The following is a 27525-nucleotide window of genomic DNA, read 5'->3' as shown; positions in this document are numbered from 1 at the left end:
TTATATTTCTCTGCTTTTTCTCATTTGCAGTGGGTGAGTTACATTTTGTGATTCCCTCCACATAAAGGCTGACAGTAGCTGAATAATTTGCCTTTTCTGGATATGGATGTTTTAATAGGTGAGTCTATGAGCTCCAGCTTAGGAAACTGAGGACTTAATTTTAAAGATTAGAACAGGTCTACAGCCTGAAGACCAAATCTGGCCCACTGTTTGTTTTTGTAAATGAAGTTTTATCAGAACATAGCCATGTTCATTTGTTTATATATTGTCTGTGGCTGCTTTAGTGTTATGACAGCAGAGCTGAGTGGTTGCAACAGAGCCCACATGGCCTGCTCAGCCAAAAGTGTTTATTATCTGGCTTTTTATAGAAAAAGTTTGCTGACCCCTGGTGTAGAATAATATGGTTTTACTGAGCATCTTGTCCAGTCCCCTTTGTAGACAGATGAGGCCATCCTGCAAAGTTAACCGACATGTCCAAGATGACACAAGGCGGGGCAAGGGGGTCAAGATAACAAACCATGAAATTTTAAACATGAGGAAAGGCAATCAGGGAAATCTCTATAGAGCTAGGTTCCTTCAAATAGTTTTGTCTTAAGTCATACCCCTGAGGTTGCCTGATCATTATGAACCAAACTTACTAATAAACCCTAGAGGAAAGCAAAACTAATCAGTGAAAATTCCCTTCAGCCTGTGAAATTACCTGGGTTTTATAACAACAGGAAGACTCGGTTCAGACAGCGTGCTTCTGGCACACCCAAAACCCTGCATTCTGAGGCAGTCACACATGCCTATTAGGTAGTAGGTAATTGAGTCCCAAAGTAGGGCCCAGTGGATCATGTCATAGGGATTTAGGATTTGGAAAATAACCTTAAAAATTGATTGCTGGAATCCCACATGAAACTCCAACTGGGAAGGTGTCTGAAACCCTAATCTCTTCTAAGAGGCTGTCAGAGAGACGAGGGCTGTGTAGCCAGGTACCTCTTCTCAGCCTCTTGAAGAAACCGGGCCCCTGAGAAGCAAAGGGTGGAATGGCTGCCAAGTTGCTGCCTCTGCCTCTCCTTCCTCAGAAACCTCTCCACCTGTTGTCTCGTTTCATTTCCTAACCTCAAGGCCATTTTTCACCTCCTGCAGTTAGGAGCTGGCCCTGTCACTCCATTTAAATAGGAAGGGTTTTACAGCCCTCACCTCATTTGACCGCTCTGAGACATTTGACATTTTTGCCCACACCCTTTTCAATAATACTCTCTCCTTCCTTGGCAGGTGCCCTGCTCATGTAATTCCCCTGACTTGTTTCCTCTCCCCAGGCTCATTCTTCATCTGTCCACCACCCTCACATGTGAACCTCAGGGTCCCAATCTCTATCCTCTGTCATTTTGTATTTTTGCCTGGAAAATCTCATTTATCATGGCTTCAATGGCCAATTCACTGGTGTTGCCTCCCAAATCTGTCTCTTGTCCGTATCTCTCTTCTAAACTGTAGACTTCATGTCCATGTTTCCGCAGGACACTTCCACCGGATTTCCTTCAGTTTGGCTTTCTCCAGCTCAGAAAGTCCAAAGCTGAAACTATAATCTAACCCTAATACTTTCTCTGATATTCGAAACTTATCATCCATCTGCTCAAAACCCTTCAGTGGCTCCCTGGAGCTACACAGAATAAGGTTACTAAATTCCACGAAGCCCTGCATGACCTGGCTCCTGGCAGCCTCTTCTCATACTTGGCTTCTACTCTCTCCTGTCTTGCTATCCCTTGCTCTCTCCCTTCTGTGTTATTTCTTTTTTTGGTCCAGTTGAAATCACCAGCCCCCAACCCCTTTGTCAATTTGATGAGCATCTATTTAACTTCCAAGATTCAGTTCAAGTACTGCCTTCTCTATCACCATCCCACAAAACAGTGGACATTAGAAAAGGCAGGCCTGAATCCTTACTTCTTTGTCCTTGCACATTGGTGGGCCTGGGAATTTGTCACATGGACATAGCAACTTTGTGACAGCAACCTGCTCCTTGCTGGGCAAGACTTTGACTGGCTGCAGTTCCTTGTTGAGTTTTCCAGCTCCTCCACCCATCTGGGATTATCTTACTAGCCTCACTTAAATAACTGTGGGGCCAAGTGGTAATTCTTGGAGTAATTTAGTCAGATGACTCTCAGTGAAAATTCTTCTAGAGAAAATAATGCAATAACTAGAGTGAGGAGCACTTAAAAAAAAGATTTTATTTATTTATTGGTGGGTGGGAGAGAGAGAGAGTATGATGGGATGGGGTAGGGGAAGAGGGAGAGAGAGAAGCAGACTCCGGCTGAGCAGGGAGCCCGACTTGGGGATTGATCCCAGGACTGCAGGATCACGACCTAAGTTGAAGGCAGATGCTTAACCAACTGAGCCACCCAGGCACCCATAAGAATGAGAATAATCTTAATAAAGGGCAGAATATAGCACTTTATCTAGCATTTAGGACATTACAGAGATGCAGCAGTATGGGATTAAGGAGCATGGACTCTGGAGTTGAGGAGCCAAAGTTCAAATTGTGGCCCAGCTATTCATTTGCTTTGTGACTCTGGACAAGTTTCTTAGGCTGTCAGTGCCTCAGTTTCCTCACTGCAAACTGCATACGGTTATAACAGTATCCTCTAGATAGGATTGTGGTGAGGGGCATAAGTCATATTGATATATATGTGTGTGGTATGCACATTTCTACACATGTATTACTAGAAAGGTGCTTGGTATTTAATAAGTGTTACCTACTACTATTTTTTTTTTTTGAGAGAGAGAGAGAGGGAGAGGGAGAGGGAGAGGGAAGGAGGGAGAGAGAGAGAGAGAGAATCTTAAGTAGGCTCCACACTCAGTGAGGAGCCCAACGTGGGGCTCAGTACCATGATCCTGAGATTACAACCTGAGGTGAAATCAAGAGTGGGACTCACTGAGCCACCCAGCTGCTCCTATCTACTATTTTCAGCTTATTAGATGACAAGGGAGAAACCAAAGTTTAGGAAGTAAGGAAGATCAGGTTTAGCAGTTCCCTCTTTCACACCAGTAAAATCAACCAACGAACTCTCAATTCTTCAATTAAATGGCACACTGAATAACATGCTTATATGTCTTGTGTTTGCTTAGCTCATTATACTAGGCAAATAACTTTCACTTACTGTTATATTAGGTAGCAGTAAAACAAGGGAAGAATGAACCGGCTTTTGAACATGCAATTCTTTATTTTACATGTAAATACTTTGATGAATGTCTCCTTAAATAGTTTGAGCAAGCAATTACAGAACTTCAAACACCAGGGAGCCCTGTTCATATGAACCACTATACATCTCCATGCAAGCGATTTCCACAGCACTCCATCCTCACAACATCCAAAACACAAGGGCTAGGATGTATAGATATTATTGCCCTCATTTTATGTATAAGAAAACAATCTAACAGTGACACAAGATTCCTGTCTTATACTCATTTCGGTGTTCTGTTTTTTAAAAAACATTTTTAGGGGCACCTGGGTGGCTCAGTTGGTTGTTTCTGCCTTTGGCTCAGGTCATGATCCTGGGGTCCTGGGATTAAGCCCCAAGTGGGTTCCCCGTTTAGTAGGGAGCCTGCTACTCCCTCTGTACCCCCATACCCCCCGGCTTGTGTGCACTCTCTCCCTCTCAAATAAATAAAATCTTAAAAAAAAAAAAGAAACATTTTTAACTTCATTTTACAGGCCTGGTATAAAAAAAAAAAAACAAACAAACAAACCTGTGGGCTGTGCAGAACCAATTCACACCCTAGGGACTCTGTGTAGAGGTTCTTTAAAGCCCTTTTGATAGCTTTTTCCAAATTTGAGGAATTCTTTATGATAATTCTTATATCTTCATTGTTACTGAATGATGCTGATTGAGGAGCCTTAGTGGTACAAAAGGATAGCGGGGCGGAGGGTGTGGGGGGATTACAGGAAGTAGAAAACAGTTTAACAAAGAAAATAGGCTTATTATATATTTGCCTGTCATTCTCTGGCCACTGCTTGGTCACCGGGTGCTAATGCATCCATCCACCATTCCCTATTTCCAGCACCAACAACTTCTCTGTGCCATGCTGCTACGATTTCTGGCCTAGTGTGCTAGAATATCTTCCTCAAATATATGATTTCCCTACAACCATTCTGGTAACTTTCTAATCTGTTCTCCAATTTGTTGCCAGAGTCATCTCTTCAAAATATACATCAGATCACCTCACTCCCTTTTACTTACATCCCCCCCCCCCAACAGATTTTCACTGGTCTTGAGATAAAACTAAAATTCTGTGTCATCTGGCTCTACCTGCTTATGGGAGACACTGCAAGCTGTAAATAATACCCATTCCTCTTCCTCCTGTGACTTAGTTTGCAAATCCCGGACTCCCTTACTGTTTGGGGTGACCACGTGACTGAATTTAGCAATGGGATGTGAGCAAAGGTGATATTGTGCTGCTTTCAAGCCCAGGCCCTAAGAATCTCTGATAGGCATTTTCCTGACTCTCCAGGTGATTGGAATGGTGATATTTATGTTGACTTTGAAAGCCGCCACATGTTGAAGATGACAGAAAGGTACCAGCATGAATTTCTGACAGTGGATTCCCCAGAATCTCCTATCACCACCTCTAATCTGGAATTGCCTTGGGATGTTAATGTGAGAGAGAAATAAATATTTTTCGTCTTGAGCCATGATGTGGTTGAGTCCATTTGTTGCTGTGGACTGGTCTACTGTAACCAATACGTTACATTTCCTGCCCCATCTATCCCCAACACTGCTCAGGCCTCACCTCTCCACATCAGCTGAAGACACAGTCTGTCAGTTCCTCATATTGGCCATGTTCCTGTTTTCTATGGAGCTTTGCATATGTTAGTAATCGTTCCCTTGACACTGTCTGGTCAAATTGTATTCATTCTTTTCCACCTTAGCTCAGGGAATCAGGAAACCTTCCTATTTCGTGGAAACCTTCTCTGAACTGCTGTGCCCCTCTTATGAACTCATCACCATGTACTTGTGTTTCATAGATCTTATGATGATTTCAGCTTTGTATTTGTTTTTGTGCTTTCTTTAATCACTTAAGTTCCCTTCATTAAAGTGTAAATTCTGTGAGAACAGGGGCAGCGTCTGTTTTTCTTCCTTCAGTATCTACATGGTAATTTGATGTAAAGATAATCAGTGAATTCATTGAAAGAGTTGAGTGAATCAGATTATTAATCTGTACCATTGTTGAAAGAGTGAATCAGATTATTTTGTTGAAAGAATGAGATTATTAATCCATACCATTAAGAAAAAATTAAGCATGGTAAGCTCAATTTATAGCTGTAAATTATGATGCAAAAATATTTTTTCTCATCTAAAATGATATTTTGCCACACTGTTTTTAAGCACTTTCAGTAATTGTGAATGTGCTTTAAGATCATAATCTCAAGGACATGGGGCTTGATGTACCAGTTCTATACTCAGCTGCCCTGGTTTAGTTTGTTCATCTTCAGCATTTCACTTTTCTTAATAGTTGGTAACCACATACTGTTCCTGGGCTGTTTCTTATCTAAGAACCTTCTGGTTGGGAAAAAATGCTAGAGAATAAAAAAATAAGTTATATTCCAGATATAACTCTGTGTATGAATTAAAAAAGAGCATGGGCTTGATAAAATAAATCCAGGGGCTTGATTTCTAGTTAGGGTTGCCAGATACATATGCACGTCTCATGCAATATTTGGGACATGCTTAGTCTAAAAAAATTACTTCTTGTTTATCTGAATTCAAATTCAGCTAGGTACCCTATAGTTTTATTTGGTAAATCTGGTGGCTCTATGTCTAGTTCTGCCACTTACCAGAATCTTCACCTGTGATAGGAATTTTACTTTGAGAGGATTATACGAAATATATTCGAAATGCTTAGCATAGTGTCGGGCACTATGTGCCAGTACTTAGTGCTCAAAAATATTTATTTGCATTATTAATATATCTAATAATAAAAACTACTGTTTATTGCAATAAGGTTCTATTACTTCTAATAATAAGAGCTACTACTTATTGTGTGTCCCACCATATACAAGGTATTACTCTAAGCCGTTCACATGTATTATTCTATTCGTTTCTTCCAATGACCTCGTAAAAAGTATTACATGATCTCTACTCTATAGGTGAGACACAAAGAATATGGATCACCATTCAATAGTGGTGGAGACAGGATCGGATCCAGCTGACCCCAGAACCTGTTTTCTTAGCCTCTGCACAATCTCTGCACATTGCAAATGAGGCTGGGCCTCTTTATGAATGAATGCTCTTTCATATTTAACAGGACTGCTTTCCCTTAGCCCCTCTGTAACCCTGGGGAATTGATTCAGCTGCCCACCTGGTAACTCAAGCATCCATTTTGCATCCAGAGCTGATTTTATAGAAATCTAAATACAGTTTACTAGATTTACATGTTAACACTAAAAGGAAAAAGTTCCCTGCTTGCCTTTTAGTTGGGGCAACCCTTTGGTTTTATGGGCTTGTTTGAGTAAGTAATTATTCTGGTAATGCCAAGGCCTCCTTTATGGAGTCATAAATGCATCCTGGACAACTCAGAATAACTAGCAAGCCCTTTCTTTTGAGCCTAGCAGGCAAACACGGTTTAGCTAGATGTGAGTTGGCTTGCCTGCCCCTGCAGGTTTCTCTTTTTCTCTGGAAACCTCCTATGAAACCATGTGAAGGGGGGAAAGAGGATCAGATAATTGGGATCTTTAAGATGGTTATTATGAAAAATGTTCTGGAACCAATTCAAATACCAATCAGAAACCACATTGTTCAACTAAATCACTTTCAGATGCCACATAAGATACAAAATACAATGATTTCCAGTTTAAAAATATAATGTTCCTTTTAAAAAAACACAGTATTTTATTTTATTATTTAAAAAAAAAAAAGAAAAAAACCTTGCCTTGGCTGGAATTCAGGCCCGTCACAGATGATGTACAGACAGGCTTTTGTGCAGTTCCCTTCGGATCCAGGGCCTATAGACCTCACTGTAATGTATTTAAAAGTTCCTTAAAATGGATGTGACGGCTGTTTTCTTTGTGTATTACAGAAATATACAGAGTTCAGAGGCTCCGTGGCTACACTTCAGGCATGTATGTCATTAAAGGAATGAAAAAAAGATGATGGCCAAATGCTGTATTAAAATCCCATTAGAAACGCTGGGAGGAATTTATGGCTTCAGTCTCTTTTATCTGACAGGCATCAGTTTGGTGAAACAGTTTTCCTTCTTGTCATTTTCTCCTTCCTTTGCTTCTTTCCTTCCTTTTTCCCTTTCTTCCTTCTCTCCTTCCTTCTTTCCTTCCTCCCTTCATTCTTTTCTTCCTCCCTTCCTTCCTTTCATCCATCCTTCCTTCCTCTCATCTCTCTCTCTCTCTCTCTCTCTCTCCTTTCTCTCCCTCCCCTCCAGGAACCTCCCTTCCTTTCCTTTCCTCCTCCACTTCCCTCCTCTCCCTTGCTTTTTAAAAAATCTCTCCCATTTCCTTACTTGGTCACAGAATATCTGCATGTCATCTTTACCACTGGAAAGGCAAATATTATCAGGTTTCTGTCAATGTTTGCTCTTCTACACTTTGTCTTGTGTCAGGCAGCCTTGGGGGAGACCATTCATAGATAGACTTTTCCATCTAAGCATTCGTTAAATCCACTGTTGTTTATCTGAGCCGTCATCACTGTGATGAGGAGCAAGGGGGTTAACGCACCGTGTGACCTTAGGAATGATTTCTGTTCCAGCAGCTCCCTTATGATCCATCAGACTCCAAGCATGAATTTTAATGGACTTAGAACCACTTCTCCAGCCTGTAGGCCAGAGGTCACTGGCTTTCAGAGCGAATCTTCCACAAACTGACATGGAACCTGAAGAATTTGTTTGTTCTGTCAAGAGAAGTGTGAATTTTTGTTCCTGTTCAGAGCTGCAGGCCATGCTGTCCCCTCTGTGGAGCAGGAGGGAAATACCAAACCATTATGTCACTGAGTATAAAGTTACTTATGGATTAACATGGAAAATTCAGCCCACAAAGAGCTGCTATAAGGCTTGACAGCAGGAGCAGTGGGAGCACGGACGTCTGGTTCTGGTCCAGCTTTGCTATGCACAAACCTTGTGGCCGTGGGCGAGTTGCTTCCTCTCTTCTATGTTCAGTTGACTTATCTATGAAAAGAGAGTTGGCTCTGAAATTCTCTGATTCCGTGAAAGCAACCCAACGATCAGAGAGGGAGAGAGAATTATTGCTATGAGATATTGTAACCACAGCTAGACAAGAACTCCTCCCTTTTTTTCTGAAGACTTTAGTTGTGAGAGAAAGATAAATAATTCCATACTTCAGGGAGCTCAGAGTCACCAGTAGCATATTAGTACACTTATCTTATGTCATGTTATCCCTGACTATAAGCCTAAAAGTCGCCTGAGAACAAGGATGGTGCCATTCATTTCTGTATCCTCTCCTCTGTGCCAGTTTGTTGAGTGTGTGAGTAAAGGTGTAAAAGTTAGTGAGTATGCATGATGAGGAAAGTGGAGGAGGAGAAATCCAAAAGAGAGGCAGAAAACTGAAAGCACACTGGCAGCAAAATTAAGGCAGAAAAACATCTGAGGAAGAACAAGGGGCCACCAGTGTTAAATATCACAAGTAGGCAATAAGGTCAAATAAGAGGCCCTTCACCTGGGAGACACTGATAGTCACTTTTATGTAAAGAAGTTAAAGCTCTTCAGTTGCCTGTGATGTCTACAAAAGAGGAGACTGTACTATCACTGAAAGTTGAATAAACTTAATTTTGAAGAAGTTTATCTTTTACTAAATGATTACTAATAGATAAGATTCAAATCTATGCTTAGCTCTTTTAGTTCCCATGCCCTCTAGTCTATTCTGTACATATTACCTCTTAATAATATGGAGCAGACTAGTTAGTGGAAAAGGACAGAATGGTCTAGAGCTGGGCCAGTGTACTTTGAGGATTGATGGACATACCTCCATAGGCTTGCTTCTCATTATCAAATGAGAAGAAGAATTTGAACAACAAAATAGTAAAGAATTATTTACAAAATTAGCAGAAGATTAGAAGCAGTAGTAGGTAAGAAATGGCAAGTGTAGACATTTGATGATTATTATGTCCCCATGACTCTTAGCAGAGTAATTCTGGATCTACAAGAAATACTGGCTCTGTTTAAGGGGACTTAATACTAACTTCAGTTACAGACCCAGCCCCAAAATGGAGAAAGTGCTTGTAGTTAGGATCATTTGGATCATCTAATGTCAGTTTTAAAGAATCACAAGATGCATTCTAAGAAGAAAAATTGGCAATGAGTAGGGAAATCATGAGCTAGAGAGAGTATGGATTTCTTGTAGGAAAAACTGTACCAAGAAGATTAGATTACTTCTTGGGAGAATAAATTTATATTAGTGTGAGAGAGGGAAAAGCGGATGTTATTTATTAGCGTTTTTATAGAATGTTTGGTTAGGAAATTGCAAAATTGTATTTTTAATTTATTTTGATAGTTTCAATTGGCATAGATTATGTTCCAAAGGCGGCTTGTAGAAGAATCAAGAAAGAAAAAAGTCAAGGTGTTGGAGCTTGGGAAGCAATATGGTTTACATCTCTTTCATATAAATATTTTTATTGCTTCGCTGGAAGAAAAAGAAAATAGGACATTAATGAAATTGGCACTCAAATCCTTAGTTTGACAGTGTTAGTGAGCGGTAAAAAAATGGTAGGATTAAGAGATAAATTATTTTTTTCCCTTCTCTGGGTCCATGAAAGGTCACAGGAGGAAATTTATTCATTCAAACATTTATTTCTCCATGATTACATTGACCCCCCAATAAATGTAGCAGGACGTGGATAAAAAAGCTATTTTTTTTATTATTTAAGTTTTCCAATTTTTGATTTATTTACCTGTAAACTGAAGATTAAAACAGCTAATTTTGAGGGTTATTGTGGGCATGAAATATGATGATTTATTTAAATAGCACAATACTCAACATATGGTAATGATATTAATAACTAATATTATTGAGGACTTGCTCTGTGCTAGATATTGTTAATTTTTATTTAGAGATTTTATTTATTTATTCATGAGAGACAGAGAGAAAGAGAGAGACAGAGAGTGAAAGAGAAAGAGAGAGAGAGAGAGAGAGGCAGAGAAATAGGCAGAAAGAGAAGCAGGCTCCATGCAGGGAGCCGGATGTGGGATTAGATCCTGGGACTCCAAGATCATGCCCTGGGCTGAAGGCAGGTGCCAAACCGCTGAGCCACCCAGGCATCCCCTCTGTTAAGTTTTTTGTATACATTAATGTACTTGATGGTCACAACTGCTTTATGGTGGATGTAGACATCATAATCCCATTTTATGGATAAAAAGACTCTAGTTTCAAGAGTGTGAGTAATTTACCCGAGTTTATAAGTAGTGTAGCTGGGACTCAAACCCAGAGAGTCTGACTCCATTGCTCATCCCTGGTGGCTATTATGGTTATTACTACAACTACTATTCTCAGCTGAATTACATAAATAAGAATTTAAATTTAGACTTGAAGTTCTTGACTAGAGGGATTATATTTAAAAAATGGAACAAAAAGTTTTAAAGCATAAAAATCCTTGGAGAATTTTAGAAGTAGTCTGTCAGCTGAAGTCCTACTAACCAATGCAGACTTAGATCAACTTGGTTTAAGATTCCAATTTGATGCCTAGACAGGTTCAAAAATACCTATGTGGTTTCTTTGAATTCCTAATGGCTTCCTTTGTCTTGGTTTTCCCTACCTTGTTTTCCATTCATCTTATGTCATCCAAACACAAAATCTGCTTTCCCCAATTATGTCATTAGTTTAGGGATTTTACTGAAGATCTGAGAGGTTATGGGAGAAGTCACATCACACACAGTATCACTAACTTCCTTGCTTCACCTCCAGCCCTCCTCATTTTACACAACAGTAAACATGCTTGGCAAGCTTGCCAGTTCTAACCATTTAGTAAATGGTGGAGCCATGACGCCACACAAAATTCTAAGCAAGCCAGTGCAAGTAATGAATGAAACCTCTTTATTTATTGAGCTATTCCTCTTAAGCCCTGCATTTTATCTCCACTAATAAAGGAAAAATAAGATAAGAATCTTCCAAGCTAATGTAAACTGATCCTCCAAGTAAATTTCTCTTAGAATTGCAAAAGGCCAAAACTAAAAACAGTAAGATTATACTAAAAGTTAGAAGCGTTTCTAAAACATTGATTTGTGTTGATTACTGAAAAAAGATTGACTCCTGGTTGGGTTGGGCTAACAGGAACCCTGGTAGGAGATTGGAAAGGGGGTCCCTCTCTTCTGGGTCATCCACAGCTGGCAACGTTGCCCAACCAAAGGTCATTGCTCTTCTCGAGGCAGCTTCTATATGCAACTTCCTCCTTCCTGTTCTAGTATCTGGGTCCTTCCTTCATTCTTTGAGGCCCAGAGGTAGAAACAGTTCTGTCCTAACTACACTGCAAATACAATTGTACCACATTTCGTCTGTACTGTGTATTATGAGTTGAACTGTGTCCTCTCAAAACACAATGCGGTTCTAACATTCAGTGTCTATAACTATGATCTTATTTGAAGACATGATCTTTGTAGATGATCAAGTTACCATAAAGTTGTTAGGATGGGCCCTAATCCAGTATCACTGTGTTTTTAGGAAAAAAAAAGGAGGAACTTAGACACTGAGACATACACACAAGAAGAATGCCATGTAAAAGTGAAGGTGGAGATTGAAGGTGATGCATCTACAAGTCAAGGGATGTCAAAGAGTACCAGAAACCATCAGAAGCAAGGAGAGAAGGCAGGAACAAATTCTCCTTCACAGGCCTCCAAAGGAACCAACCCTGCTGAAATCTTGATCTTAGACATTTGGCCTTCTGAACTGTGAGGCAATAAATTTTTTCTGTTTAAGCCACCTAGTCTGTTGTACAGCAGCCCTAGGAAATTAATATCCCATGTAAAAAGTCCCTTACTTAACATTCCTAGAGTTTTCTTAGCTTGAATATGTCCACTGGTACCTATTAGGAATCTGACTGGTCTAAATGCCACTGTAAAAGGAAATAAGTTATTGGGATAATGTCCAGCTAACAGAAGAATTTGACAAGGTATACCTAGTTAAAATCGAGTTGTGAGTTCTGTTTGAAAATCTCTCATGTAAGATAGATCCAGGCCTCAGATTAGAAACCAGCATTTATGTGACATGCTTGTAGAGCACAAATAATTTCTCTGTTCCTTTTCAGCAAGGCTCTAATAAAGTTTCATCTCCAAATATTTATAAGCTTTTGAGGACACTTAGTGGGAGTGGAAAATCTGTGACATGCTCAGAAGAAAAATAAAATAGGGTAAGGAGATAAAGAAGAATGTAGTAGAGGCTCTCAGAGAAAGTGAAATATCTAAAAACAGTAAAGGAGGAAGCCATGTGGAATCTGGCAGAGAGCGTCCCAGGCAGTGGGAACAGTTAATTCAAAGACTTTGAGACTGGAGTGTGCAAGGTGTATTTCAAACATAGGGCAAAAGCCAGCACAGCTGGAACTGATTGAGGCAGAAACAGGTAAAAGATGACATCAGAAAAATAACCATAGTTGTATTTTCTATCCAATTAGGAAATTTTTGCTTTTTTTCTACTGGATTGTTATGAGCACTTAAAGTTTGAAATGAGTGTTTGCAAACTGACTAATAGGATATTTCTCACATATAAGGAGTACCGAAGGTACCAATGTGGGCCAAGAGCCACAAACTGTTTTCACATTATTTTCCAGATTCCCCTTCCAAAGTGCAATAGTTCTAGCAAACATTCATATTATTCAAAAAAGACTAAGAAATATTTTATTTTTAATTACAACCTAATTTCCAATCAGGTGAATTTTCTTGGCTCTGTTAGAGGTGATTTTTTCCCCCTGCAAATTACTTTCCAACCTCTCTTGTTTATTCCATTTTGATTTGTGTGGCCATTCATCCTTTCCCTAAGCTTCCATTATTTCTCTGGATCCATGTTTTGGTTTGGGCAGTCCTAACCACTGTAACATAAAGAACTCTTAGAGATTTTTAAGGAAGTTTTTCACTTATAAAAAGTAATAAAAGTATTAATTTCCTTTTCAGATTATTTAAATGGATCATAAAACAGCCTCATTTACTGAGCTTACCTTTCCTTGTGTCTTGAATAATCAAGAGAAGGTGTATGGTCTGGGGCACTAAAGCAGTTATGCACACTGGTGGTCTGAAAGCTTTAATGTCTCTTCCTGGAGTGATTAACTTAAAGCAGGGCAAGACTGGCCCAACATTATTATTTCATTTTAAGTGCATCTGGAAATCCAGAGAGTGAGCCCTTGTTTAACTGTGTTGAAGAAAAAAAATGCATGTTAATAATTCTTACCTATTCTTAGAGCAATCGCTTCTCATATGTAGGAGGCAAAGCTCATGATGTCACTTGGAACAGAGACAAGAGGTGACAGGATCACTTATGTCTATTGATGAGGCATGGATTCAGGGCAGAGCAAGTCAGATTTAATGAAGTGTGAAGATTCTACAATTTAGGGACTTAAACAGAAACTGAAGAGGTTAGAAAGAGAGAAGAGATTCCCAAAAATAACTTTAAAAAATTTGATTGACACTACAAATGTCACAAAATCCAGAAAAATAACATAATATTTTTTAATTGACTGCCTGACATATCAGTATGTTGTCTTCCTCTATTTTTGACTGTATACTCTTTGATTACCTTTTCACATTAAAACAATTTTGTATATTTTCTCTAGAGAGATTATAAAGGTATCTCAGTTTGTCCTTTAGCACAATTGATTGAAATTTGTTTTTACTATTTTTGGGTTAGATGAATATAAACGTGATTTCATATGCAGACATGCTGTTTTTACTACCGCTTCCAGTTTGTGCTCTACAGACAAGAATTATGATGATTCCAGTATTCTGTTTCTCACAGTTCCCATCAAAATGGAAATGATAATGTGCAATATGTTACAACTGTACATGCTACATTATATTTCTGTCAGGGAAGAAGGTGTGTCTTGATGAGGCATCTATGAAAAGCAAATCATGGATGAGAAACTGAAAGTTTACACTACTGAGGACTAGCAGAATATTCTGCAGATTGGCTTCTGGCTTCACAGGTTTTGCACTTCCATCTCTGCCATTTCTTATGTACTCCCAACACTGGAGCCATAGGACATGTTCCCATTTTAATATGTCCCCTGGCCCTGTACCTTTGTGCAGTGATAGTGGCCAGAAAGCACAGGTGGCCACAGGCGTTGGTCTGGATAATATTTCTACGTCAGCATAGCTAGCAATCGCTTTGTACACATGGAAATGACAGCAAACCTTGCAATTATGGAATGTATGGAAATGTATGGACAGGAAAGTGAGCATGTAGAGAGACAGTGGTCTTGACTGATTGAGGCTAAAATATCTTACTTTTGAAAATTTACAAAAACATATGTGGCCTCTCAGGGCCTTGGATAGAGTCCATGTAGCTGAAGAGCCACCTAGAAGCTTAAGTGTCATTAACTTCAGTGTAAATCATCCTCTGGGGTGAAATCTAAGAATAGGGTTTTACTCTCTCCCCTTATCTTTACAAGAGCACTAGAAAGAGCTAAGTCTGCTCAAAACTAGTTCTTCACTGAAATTTAGTTGGTAACCCTTCCAATTAGCTAATGCAATCAGACATGATCCATAACAGTTCTGGTGGTTTATTCAGAAAACTCAATAGATGGTAATCCCAATGTGATTTTTTAGGGGGTATTGAATGACTGAGTTAAAATAATGACAAGGCAGGTGAAATGAATTTGCTTTATATCTCTCCAACGAAGGATAGAATTGCTTTCCATTGAGACTGGATAATATGCTCTCACAGTTTTATTTTTTTATTTTTTTCTCACAGTTTTAATTTTGATTTTTCCCACTGTTCCCCAGGTTCCATCATTTTTTTCTTTGCATCCTTTTCTTCTTAGATTCTTTTCTTTCATCTTCATTGGTCTCTATGTTCTCTCGAGTACCGAGACCTGGGGAGATTAAAGTTTTAGTCAGTCCAGGCTGCTGTAACAAAATACCATAGGCTGAGTGACTTAAACAACAAACATTTATTTCTCACAGATCTGGAGGGTGGAAGTCCAAGATCAGGGTGCCAACATGGTTGGGTTCTGGTGAGAGTTTTCTTCCTGGTATGTGAATGGTTGGTTGCCTTCTTGCTGTATCCTTGCATAGGGAGCAGAGAGAGAGAGAGGGAAGGAAGGAGAGAGAGAGAGAGAGAGAGAGAGAGAGAGAGACAGCATCTTTCTTGTCTCTCTTCTAAGGGCACTAATCTCATGGTGAGGCTCCAACCTCCTGACCGAGTTACTTTCCAAAGGCCCTCCTCCACATGACAGCACACTGGGAATTAAAGCTTCAGCATACGAATTTTAGGAGACTCAACCATTTAATCCATAGCAAACAGAGTGCAGGGAACAAAGCATCCCCAACACCAACACTCACACCTACCTTGAGGTAATAATACACATCCTATCAGTTCCTGGATCTTTTTTTGTTTTGTTTTGTTTTTTTGTTGTTTTTTTTAGATTCTATTTGCTTATTCATGAGACACACACACACACACACACACACACACACACAGAGAGAGAGAGAGAGAGAGAGAGAGAGACAAGCAGAAGGAGAAGCAGGCTCTATGTGGGGAGCCTGATGTAGGATTCGATCCCAGGACCCTAGGGATCATGATCTGAACCAAAGGCAGATGCTCAACCACTGAGCCACCCAGGCACCCCAGCTCCTGGATCTTTGTACTGTCATGGTATGGTCTTATTTTCTTCCTTCCCTGAGTCTCCTTTCAAATACTTTCTATATATTTTCCTTTCTCATTCAAATCTCTCTGTGATGCACATTTTAAACCGATTTCATTTAGATAAGATGTTAGTGCCCTGCTGCTATATGTAGTATTTTGTTGGCTGCTGGCATTTGGTTGGACATACAGTAAACACAAGGTTAATCCAGTCACTTGGACATACTGGGAGGTCTTGACATAGATTATCCAGCCAAAATCTGTTTGTATTTTCTTGTCATTTTATAAAGTAAACTCAACTTAGACCAGAAGGGAAATAGTCTACCTTGATTTTTTTTCTTTTTTTTTCTCCTCCAGATGGGAAGAGAAAGGACAAGACATATTTCCTGTAAGAACAAAAAATGCCACCAAGTGCTTACCCTCCCTGTCTGACTTCTATTAGTTAGGAATGCAAATTTCACAAGGCAGAGCATATTCTCCTTATCAGGGAACTTTTTTGTTTCTTTTATGCTTCTTAAGATAATTTTCACTATGGTTCCCCTTTGCACATTTTAAAGTTTAAAACTAAAATGTTTCTGGCACATTTAAATTGAATTTTAAGGTAAAACTGTTACTCTACTTTTTAAATATATCTATAGCAATAATATGTACACTATCATCTATTTTTCAAGGAATACAAATCTCTTTAATAATTAGATATTTTTATCATTCTCTTTTCTCTTTAAACTGAGCAGGGAGCTGTATGTGAGCCTTGATCCCAGGAACCTGAGATCATGACCTGAGCTGAAGGTAGACGCTTAGCTGACTGAACCACCCAGGTATCCCTCTACAGTTATTTTTCATATGTAAATGATCAAAACTAATATACATAAGTTATCATTTTTGTAATTAGTGTGTATAAAAATAGTATTGGAAAAAATGAAAATTGCATTTCTTAGTGTGATGGGTGGTGGAAGTTTATGGTGTTTTGATCAATGAGGTGACACAAATATTTAAAATTGTTTCTTTGACACTGCAGAGATTATTATACCTGGGAACAATGCATGGCACTGATAGGGGTGGGAGACAGCTATACCTTTCTTTTGCCAAGTGGGAGATAGTCTATGGACAAAGGGAAGTCAGAAAGAGAAGGCCTATGAAGATCTCTTTGAAGACACCTATATAGGCAGATTGCTTTTAGGGAAGAGTAGATATGGAAGTTGAGTATCTGGAAATTGGTTTCCTTAAAACTGTGTTTGTAAAGAGTGAGTATAGCTATTTGAAAAAGCTGATTTATATAGTTCTTAAAGTAGTTCATGGTTCTTCTCCCCCCAGAGTAGTAAGAGATGGTGCATTAGGAAGCAATAGAACAATTATAGACATCTCTTTGGAGTGGGGGGGAAGCACCACTTGTTTTTAGATAAAAACTAAAAGAGCTTGTTTTTAGATAAATTTTAATCTTTAGGAATTTTGATCCAATTATATTTTGATTATAATAAAAACTTCATTTGCTTTGATTTCTGTTGCCAAACATTCTCTGATTTTTGAAAAGTAAACACCTTTTAAATTGCTCTAAGTTTGGTGAGCTAACTGAAGCTATTACTCTCAGCCCCAGTAACTGCTCCTCATTTATGCTCATGCAGGAGGTCCCGCCGATTATGAAATATCACAGACTATCACTTACAAATGAGAGAAGAAAATATACAGGGACCTCCCAAACAAAATGTACTAGGTTAATTTATATTGATATTATATAGTGATATTTATCACTGGCTTAAGAATATTCCTTGAGAGGGCACATGAGGTGATAAGCACTGGTTGTCATACACAACTGATGAATTACTGAACACTACATCCGAAACTGATGTAGCCAAATGTACTATATTTGGCTAGTTGAATTTAAATAAAAAATAAAACAAAATAATTTAATGGAAACTTTATTATCCAGGAGAAAAAAAAAATGTTCCTTGAAATCAGTTTATGACTTACTTCAAAAGTCTTTAGTAGATGAAAAGTCTCAATAATTCCAAATTATCTTTTTTTTAAAGATTTTATTTATTTATTCATGAGAGACAGAGGGAGAGAGAGAGAGAGAGAGAGAGAGAGAGAGGCAGAGACATAGGCAGAGAGAAAAGCAGGATCCATGCAGGGAGCCCGATGTGGGAATGATCCTGGGACTCCAGGATCATGTCCTGGGCCGAAGGCAGGCGCCAAACTGCTGAGCCACCCAGGTGTCTCTCAAATTATCTCAATTTGTATCTCAATCTATTTCTTCATTTCCTAAATTTATAATTATATATTTATATTTTAGTAATCTATTAATAAATAAATAAAATTAATTTATTAATTTATTTTTATTTAATTTTATTAATTTCATATTTAAGAAGTAAAATACTTGAAAAGTCAGTTTTATGTACCTCATCATTGTATATAAAACTGGTAAGCGGGATCCCTGGGTGGCGCAGCGGTTTGGCGCCTGCCTTTGGCCCGGGGCGCGATCCTGGAGACCAGGGATCGAATCCCGCATCGGGCTCCCGGTGCATGGAGCCTGCTTCTCCCTCTGCCTATGTCTCTGCCTCTCTCTCTCTCTCTCTCTGTGACTATCATAAATAAATAAATAAAAATTAAAAAAAAAACTGGTAAGCATAAACTTACTAACTGATATAAAATACAGAATAGCACGCATAGTTTTATTTAAGCCCTTTAATATTAAATCAAAAGGGAGTCTACATCAAAGTAAATTATAAATTTAAAATAAAGTTAAATTGACAATTTATTATACATTATTCAATTTATTTTCAATTTATATTTATTCCATTTATATTTATTTTAGCAAATAAACCCTGCTTTCAAAACAAAGGAATCTGATTTTTTTCTCTATAATTCAGAAAAGTGAAAACCAGTGAGGTCCTACTATAAACGAACTATTTGTTTTCAGTTATCTGGCATGACATATTACGTATTTTTAACTCAATTTTTAGCTCTTCCTTGAATCCCTGTACCAAAAGTTCAGATGTATTGGGGAAAACATTGTCCTTGGAGCACTTGGCAATCAGAACTCCAGTCCAGATGTGGTGTGTGGTGTCCCACCTGGGTTTTAGTTGAATGGGGAAACATCTTCCATCCATAGGTCAAGCAGCAGACCTGCCTAAGCAAAGCTGGTGATGTCAGAGCCCAGCCCAAAGCCTGGAAGTGTTGTGGAGGAAGGAACAAAGGAGGGAATAGGAGAGGGAAATACAGAAAGAAGGGTAGTAGGAGGGAAAAAAAAGAGATGATGAGAGAAAGAAAAAAGCCAGTAGTGTGCTAGGAAAGGACAGGGCGGCACCACTCCCCCTTCTCTGTGATAGTGCCATCGTTACCTAGGTCTATTTAGGGAACTTTCCAAAACACAGAGAAGCTTTGTGGGTCTGGCTCTCAGAACTTATGCAACCAATTGTTATGGGAACAGCCTGGAAATTTCACAAGAAAGCAGAGTTCTCAAGAGGTTGACAGTTTGACCAAAGGATCAAAGGTTTGGTGCAGTGGGGCTAATTTTCAGAAAGCCTTCTCAACTGTGAAGATTTTCCTTCTTGTTATGGCAGTTAAGACATGTGAAAATAGTAATTCGAGGCACTTATAAGCAGCTTTCTTCTTTCTTCACAATGTTCTATGAATGTCAGTCCTCTTCGAACCCATGAAAACAAAGTAGGCGGTCAGGATGATTACCCCCCCGACCACTGATAAAAGGAAAGGGAAGTACAGAAATATGCAGTGATTTGTTTGGCTTGCCAGAAAGGGAAAGTCACATGGTTGTATTACAAGTATTATTGCCTTCTGATCGACAAAGTACATAAGCAGCATTGCTGTGTGGGGGAGGAAGGAGGAACTGCATGATTAAGAGTGAGATGAGCAATAGTCAGATGGGTGGGGAATGAAATCCTAACAGTTATTTGAGATTCTGAGGGCTCCAAATATATTTATCAGACCAATAAGATCTAAAAGCCATATAACAAGATTAGGGAAGTCTATAATAAACAGAAACTAACATAGTCTGTTGCTACTGAAAATGCATGTGATGGGGTACCTGGGTGGCTCAGTGGCTGAGCATCTGCCATCGGCCCAGGGCATGATCCCAGGGTCCTGGGATGGAGTCCCACATCAGGTTCCCTGTAGGGAGCCTGCTTCTCCCTCTGCCTATGTCTCTGTCTCCCTTTCTTTGTTTCTAATGAATTTTTAAAAATGTATGTGATAACTAATAACAGCTCTCTTAACCTTTTTTTTTTTTGTTTCATTAACAGGATATAAGGTAGATAAACCAAGTATTGGCCAGAAATCCCTAATAACCAAAAGATGTCTATTATTTATTTAGAAGCTAAAGAATGGAATAAAAAACCCATTTCCCCCAACATTTTATAAATCAGTTTTGGCTGCTGAGACTAACTCAGAAATAGAGGACCTATGAAAACTTTGCCATTGCACCAAGTCATTCTGGTTCATTGGTCCTGTAGTTTGGATCAGTCTTTACGACCATATTCTGGCATATCAGGTCAGGAAGTCAAGGAATTGGCATGTGTTTTTATTATGCTTAAATTACCTGGATTTAAAATGCATTAAATATCTTCTGATTTCTTTTCTTTGGTTGTACAAGAACGCTTGAATTGGATCTTGTGACTGGAAACATTAACTCTCTGTGTTGATCACCTGGAGACCTGTTTTCAATCCTCTGAAGATCGCCAAGTGAAGGCCTACCCCTTGAAAGTCTTAAAAGTAGAATCTTTCAGGCTGTAAAGATTCAAGAGCCCGGGATGTCCTGCGTGGAGTACTTCTGGCCTCAGCCACCCAGGTCAGTTTCATCTATTGTTTGATTCTGCATACAACAGCCAGACCCCAGTTTCCTCTTGGGACTTGCAGATAAAGCCATCTCTTCCCAAATTAATGAAAGTGAAAGAATTAAATTATTGACAAAGAACTCCTTCCGGTGCTACATATCTCCCTTCCATCATAATTTAAGAAGGTTAAACTTGATGCACAAAGCATATCCTGAGGATGACTGGCTATTGTTGAAAGGGCTTAGATACCAAAAGAGCAGAATGGGATAAGCTGGGTTATAGTCATCTAAATGTCTCTCGAAGGAACACTAGCACTAATATCAGTTCCCACTGCAACTAAATTAAGATGGCTTTTCCAGAAGGAGTTAGCATTCAGCCACAGTAAATTTATGATGGAGGCTTCCAAAAGTGACATGTGTTTCTCCTCACTTACTCCACTCATAATTTCAATTAGGAACACACTGATTAACCCCAGAACACAGTTTCTGGGAGAATCTTACTTCTATTATCCTAATTTCATGAACTCAGAGAAAAATGGAGTAGCTTATGATTTATTATGGCAAATTATGCAAAGCTAAACCTCTGACAGGCTGTATCTATAAAAAGATATGACTGGCCATTATTTATTTTTTTTTGGAAGGCTGAGGGAGCTCTGAATTCAGAGGCTAAATGAACTAACTGCCCCAGGACTGCCTTATAGATACAGTTCATTCAAGTAGGAGAAAATGCTAAATATCAGGTTGAATTTTGTCAGCATGGTAAGACATTTATCTTAAAAGCATTTAAGAGGAAAATGTAGCCACAATTCATTAGAGTTTATACATAAGAGGGTGATGAAATGCAACAGTATTGCAAAGCCAGGTAAAATAGAATGAATGAACAAATTCCTTGCAGGTAAGTTCTGTAACAGTATTTGTCTATCTTGAACTATTCACCTTTACCCCATCTCTGCCAGCACTGCTCTGGCCAAGCCACCTTGCCGAAATCTTCACTTCCTCTGAGGCACCTTGTATAACCACTTTTTCATAGCTACCACGGTGATTTAAAAAAATGAGGTGGTGTTATCCCTGCTTATTTAAAACCTGTCAAAATTCTCATTACACATTGAAAAAAATTCAGATTCTTTCAAACCAGATTTCTTATCAAGTCTTTCTCCAATCATTATTCTCCAACTTTCTGTACCATAAAACATTTCCGTCTCAGAGCCTTTGCACATCACAGGTCCACTGCCTGATGTTCTCTTTCCCCTACATTTGATCAGACTATCCTCTCCTGATGGCAGTCAGGGTTCAATTCTAGCCATCACAACAAAAGTAGCCTGCAGATATATTTACCATCCCATTTATCTTGTTTCATTTTCTTCACAAGTCTCTCATTACCTGAATTATCTTCGTTTGCATGTTTAGCGCCTTTCTTCCCTACCAGAGTGGAATCTCAAAGATCAAGAACAGTTTGCTCTGTTCACTGTTGTATTTCCAACATTTTGACATATAGAAAGAAAATGTGCAATCTTCTAAATCAAGATTCCAGATGACTTGGTAGTGGGTAGGCTTGTGATCAAGACAGCACGAAGTTAAGGGTATATGTTGTAGCCAGATAGTATTAGGAATGGTTAAGGAACAGAAGGTAAAATTATGGGCAGTATGACATTGTGGAAAGTACGTGAACTTGGAATCAGACCTGAGCTCAAATTCCAGCCTGCCACTTACTAGCTGTTCGACCTTGGGTGAGATACTTAGAACTTCAGTGAGGCCCTATCTACAAGAAACAGAGAACCAGCATTTACAAATGACTATGTTACAATGTTGTGAAGATTAGATGACATAATGCATGTAAAGTGGCTATGTCTGTGCCTTCTACATATAGGATCTCAATAAGTCCTAAGTTGACAGACATTGTTGGTTACCTGCCTAATAGCTCTATTTTCTTTTTCCTTGGTAACACAGCCCTAATTTTCTTTTCTCTTTAAAGATTTATTTATTTATTTTAGAGAGGAAGAGAGAGAGAGAGAGAGAGAGCAAGCACAGGGTGGAGGGGGGAGCGGAGGGAGAGAGAGAATCTCAAGTAGACTCTGAGCTAGCCCAACTCAAGACTTGATCCCAGGACCCTGAGATCATGACCTAAGCTGAAACCAAGAGGCAGAGGCCTAACTGAAAGAGCCACCCAGGGACCCCCAGCTCTAATTTTCTTTTGATCGTTAGATTTGTTTTACTTTTATTTCAAAGCCATATAATTGTATTATGTAACTGTCAGTATTGATTTTACATATAAATGTCAGTTACTTTGTCTTTTATAATCTTCAGACCACTTGAGTATCTTTGGAATCAAAGGAAGTATTCCTATTCTTCTTGTTTTTCTGATCAATTTTTCCAAAATTTAAATTTTCTCTGGACATAGCCCTAATTTTATCCAGGGTTGTAATGCCTAGGCCCAGGTGTGAATCATGTTTGATCTAAGATGATCCTAAGTAACTTGTTCTTCTCATTTTCCCAGACTCTTTTGCAATTATAAGTGGTGACCCAATTGTGGGTGATGAAACTAAGGGGAAGTTGGCTCTGTCCATGTGTGTGTGTGGGAGGGGTGGGTGTGTAGGCAAGTAGAGCATTTAAAGGTGATGGTAAGAAGATACATGTTACTGTACCCAAAGTTAGCTGGTTCAGTGTCATCTGGATATTTTCAAAGTGAAAGCAGGGACAGGTTGTCAGTTTCTTTGAAGTCATACTTTAAACATGGGAGAGGTTAGGAATCGAGATTTTAAATTTCATTAATTAAATCTGATACTCAGGATAGCATTCTTTCCAAGACATTGGCTATATTTTATTGTGGAAAACAATAGCTTGTGTATTTATCAGAAGCCAAGTTTAAAAAGAAATCTGCTTTTAATTTTCAATGTTAACCTCATTTTACTTCCTTTTATAAAAACAAAATATATTGTTTATATTTTTGGATATTTGAGTAAAGAACAAACAGCATTCACAAAAAGCTGCATTTTAAAAAACCCTATTGTAGATTTTAAACATTTAAAATGTTTGTAAGAAAAATGACTTAAAATAAAACTGACAAATTAAAAATGTTCTATTATACCATGTGCTGTATAAAATAGACCATGCTATATTATTGGAGGCTAGAATTTTAAAATAGCACTATTACGGTTTTAGGTATTTGATTGTTAATTTAAATAATAATGAGTAATATTTATCTAGTGTTACTATGTGCCAGGTACTGTTCCATGATCTTTGTCTATATTAACTCATTTAGTCTTCTCACTAACTCTGTGGATTTGGTACCATGGTCATCCCCAGACATTGACTAATTTGCTCCAGCAAAGCAAATCTGAACCATAATCAGGCTCTAGATTATGCTCTTTTGCCCACTACACTCAGCTGCCTCCCAAGTAATATTCAGTATATTTCATATGAGAATAATTATATTACTTGTTAACTTGTGCTGAGCCACATTTTTAATACATTTCCTGTTCAGTCCTTTATCTGAGTATGTAAAGATACTGTCCCTTTATCATCCCAAACACTTTGGGATAAATGGATTTGCCACTTTCCCTTACTCTATTCTCCCAGTAAGCTAACAAATTAGGAGGTAGATCACTACTACCCTTGTGCACTCAACCAAATAGAACAAAACTCCTCTGGGTAGCTCAGTCATTTAAGCATCTGCCTTCAGCTCAGGTCATGATCACAGAGTTCTGGGATTGAGCCCACATTGGACTCCCTGCTCTCCTCAGTTGGAAGCCTGCTTCTCCCTCTCCCTCTCTCTGCCACTCCCCCTGCTTGTTCTCTCTTTCTCTCTCTCTCTCCCTGTCAAGTAAAGACATAAAATCTTAAATAAATAAATAAATAAATAAATAAATAAATAAATAAATAAAAAGAACAAAACTCCCTCTGAAGAGAATCTAAAGCCAAAATTCTCACCCATTGTAAGAAGGGATCAGTTGCCCCTTGGGAACAAATTAGAAACCATTGCACTGACCATATTCAGCTTGTAAAACTCTAGTTCAAATTTTGCTATTTCTATCAATTCACAGCCTGGATTTCAGGTGTGTGCATATCCCCATCTCCTGGGGGAACCACACAAGTGTTGTCTTTCCATTTTTCTGTCATTGAGATTCAGAAAATGTGAACAAAGCATGTAAACTACTGACCTGGATTTTATGGATGGAACAGAAGCTCCAGAGAGGGAGGAGGACAAATTGCCCCTATAGTCATCTGCATATGATTAGGCCAACTATGGGTGGAGAAAAGAGGTAAGAGAAAAGCAAGAGCCAGAAGTATTTAATAGAAAAGGGCAGAAACTATAAGAGTAGAATGTACAAGGAACAGAAGACTTGAGAAGAATGAGAGAGTCAGGGGGTCTGGGTCTGGGGGATGGGATGAGTCTTTAAAGAATGTTAGGGAAGAAGTCTGTTCTCCCAGGCTCTCACTTGTAGAAGCTACAGTTTTAAAGGAAGCTGCCCAGAACTGCCTCTCTCCTTGGAGACTCTTTAGGCATCAAGGAAATAAACAATTAAGCGTAGCCCTAGCCACATCCTTTTTCTCCTGGCATTTGCATCCTTTCTCCATTCTTCAAACCTTTGATATTACTCCTTAAGTTAATCACTCATTTTCTCTTTGCAGTGTCCTGTCCCTGCATTTGCAGCTCTCACCCCTGTGAAGGGCTGCTGGGTGCTCCTTAAGCAGCTGTCCTGGCCCAGATCATGCTGGAGAGCTGATTTTCCACTTCAGGGACAACCACAAGACAGTTCCTAAAATGGCAGTCCCAGCTTGCTCCCCATGATTTTTCTCTTCCTCTCACTTGCAAGTTTTACTTTTAGTTCCTTGTGTGGAACTGAGCTAATTGGAAGAAGAGGTTACTAGAGCTAGTTTGGGGCAAAGTTCTGGAGGAGATTTTCTGGAATTTCTGCAGCCCCATGATGTAGACTGACAGCTCCCACTGCCTCATCTTCCTTAGCATCCGGCGGATGAGCTCCTGCCCACCACTATTCCTGAGTCTGGTCCCACAAAAGTTTCTAGTCACCTCCCAGTTCATGACTCAAATGCAGAGGGTTCAGCCTTTTGTTAATTGAATACTTTTGGATCACATATTTCTTTTCTTCATCCCCAAATCTTTGTGCCACATATTCCTCTCTGATTATTCCTTCTCATTTCCCTCCTACTGGTTCCTCTTCCTCACCCTTACATTGTGACATCCCTGAGCTTCTGGTTCTGTCATCCTCTACTTTTCCCTCGCCTTCTTCCCTACATGGGTTGAACTGGGTCCCTTCCAAAAAGATTTGTTAAAGTTTGATCCTCTAATATCATAGAATGTGAACTTATTTGCAAATAAGGTCATTGCAGATATAATTAGCTAAGTTAACATAAGGTTGCAGTGAAGTAGGGTTGGCTCTGAGTCCAATATGACTGGTGTTAGCATAAGAAAAGGAAATTTAGATGCTGCATATTTAGGGGAAAGGCAGCCACTGGAAGACAGAGGCAGGGATCCAAGTGATGCTGCCACAAGCCAAGGAGCCACTGGAAACTAGAAGAGGCAAGGGAAGACTCCTCTATAAGAGGCTTCAGAGGGATCATGGCCCTGCCAACACTTTGATTTCAGACTTCTAGCCTCCAGAACTGTGAGACAACACTTTTTGTTGTTTTTAGTCCAGCGTGTGGGTACTTGGTTCCTGTAGCCCTATGAAACTTACTGTACTCCCCTCCCCTCCTCACTGCTCATCACCCCTCCCCTTCTCACCCCCTCTCCTCTTCTTCCTTTCCCTTTTCCCTTTTCTTCCTTTTCCCTGGATAACCATAACAGAACTCCCATAACTTCCATCACCACATAAATTCTGACAAATCCTGAACTCCCAAACCAAGTTTATTATTTCTTCTTCATCTGGGTGTCCTGCAGGTATTTGAAAGCTCAACACATTAAAAACAGGACTCAAACTTACTTTTCTTTATATGTTTTTGTTGCAGATTATACTTTCCTAGGAAGACTACCACAGTATGTCTCATTGTGATCTTGTGATGTGACATTATAAATCCTCTCATCCAGAGCTGAGGGTCTCTGTTCCCTTCCTGAACCAGGGTGGACCCTTGTGATTACCTCGACCAGGGAAGCAGAGGAGACCTTATGTAACTTCTATGGCTAGGTCATAAAATGTACTCAAGATCTCTCTTCTTGGAGTGGCTTTATTAGTTTTTGCTGTTCAATAAACTCTCGTTTATCCTTTAAGACTGAGAAGACATATCACTGCTTTGAAGAGCTTTCTTGGAACATCCCTTGTCTCTCAGTAGAGTTACTCTTTTCCTCTGCTCTAATAAAAACTTGCAATACCTCTCTTCATTAGAATGTTTTTTTTTTCTAGTTGTTTCTCCCATTAAACTGAGAAACCTTTAGCACTAGGACTATGTGCAAGGTTCATTATTAAATACTGGTGATTCCAAGAACAGTAGGTAAAAGGTAGTTATGCTATTCATTCAATCATCCATTTGTTCACTCATTTGTTTATTCCCTTACCAAATATTGCTTACCAATGTCACTCTATTCTTGAGGGAAGAGTGAGCATGTAGCTTTTCTAACTTGCCTTAGAGAATCTGAAAGCCAAAACCATTGTCTTTTGCCTGGAGAGCTCATAAGATACTTTAGGAACAAAAGTAACAAAAATAAAACACATGCTTATGAAGCCAAACAATGTAATAGCCACTTTACATATATCATTACACTTAACCCTCTCAAAAATATTGCAATGTAGATTTTATTGTTGAGTAAACTGATACTCAGATATTAAATAACTTGCCCAAGATTACAGTTAGTAAATGACATTGCCAGATTTAGGTCTAAGTCTGTTTGGTTCTAAAGTTCATTTTCTTTCCATAGTAGATCATATTTTCTTCTTCACTTAGCATCAGTGGTCATCTCCTTAGTAACTACTGTATCGTTACCATTTCAGGACCACTCAGGTATCCA

At 39.0% G+C, this 27525-nt stretch overlaps 3 long non-coding RNA genes across 4 annotated transcripts in view; 2 read left to right on the top strand and 1 right to left on the bottom strand.

The window, feature by feature from the left end:
- LOC102156786 overlaps positions 1 to 4658 on the top strand; it is a 31110-nt gene extending 26452 nt beyond the window's left edge. Inside the window, exons 7-8 of the long non-coding RNA XR_005362102.1 lie at positions 31 to 118; positions 4492 to 4658. This is a non-coding gene — a long non-coding RNA (uncharacterized LOC102156786). The remainder of the gene's footprint in view (positions 1 to 30; positions 119 to 4491) is intronic.
- A 10066-nt stretch (positions 4659 to 14724) lies between these two features.
- LOC111096887 overlaps positions 14725 to 27525 on the bottom strand; it is a 35296-nt gene continuing 22495 nt past the window's right edge. Inside the window, exon 3 of the long non-coding RNA XR_005361652.1 lies at positions 14725 to 15008. This is a non-coding gene — a long non-coding RNA (uncharacterized LOC111096887). The remainder of the gene's footprint in view (positions 15009 to 27525) is intronic.
- Positions 16437 to 26827, top strand: LOC119872674. 2 transcript variants are annotated; one of them, XR_005361650.1, is made up of 3 exons: positions 16437 to 16596; positions 20385 to 20579; positions 26532 to 26827. It is a non-coding gene; the product is annotated as an uncharacterized LOC119872674 (long non-coding RNA). The 2 variants fall into 2 exon arrangements; XR_005361651.1 differs by lacking the exon at positions 16437 to 16596 and adding an exon at positions 19148 to 19268.

Source organism: Canis lupus, chromosome 7 (assembly GCF_011100685.1).
Source record: "Canis lupus familiaris isolate Mischka breed German Shepherd chromosome 7, alternate assembly UU_Cfam_GSD_1.0, whole genome shotgun sequence".
NCBI lineage: Eukaryota > Metazoa > Chordata > Mammalia > Carnivora > Canidae > Canis > Canis lupus.
The sequence above is the reverse complement of the archived record's forward strand: the minus strand, read 5'-3'. Positions and strand labels throughout refer to the sequence as shown.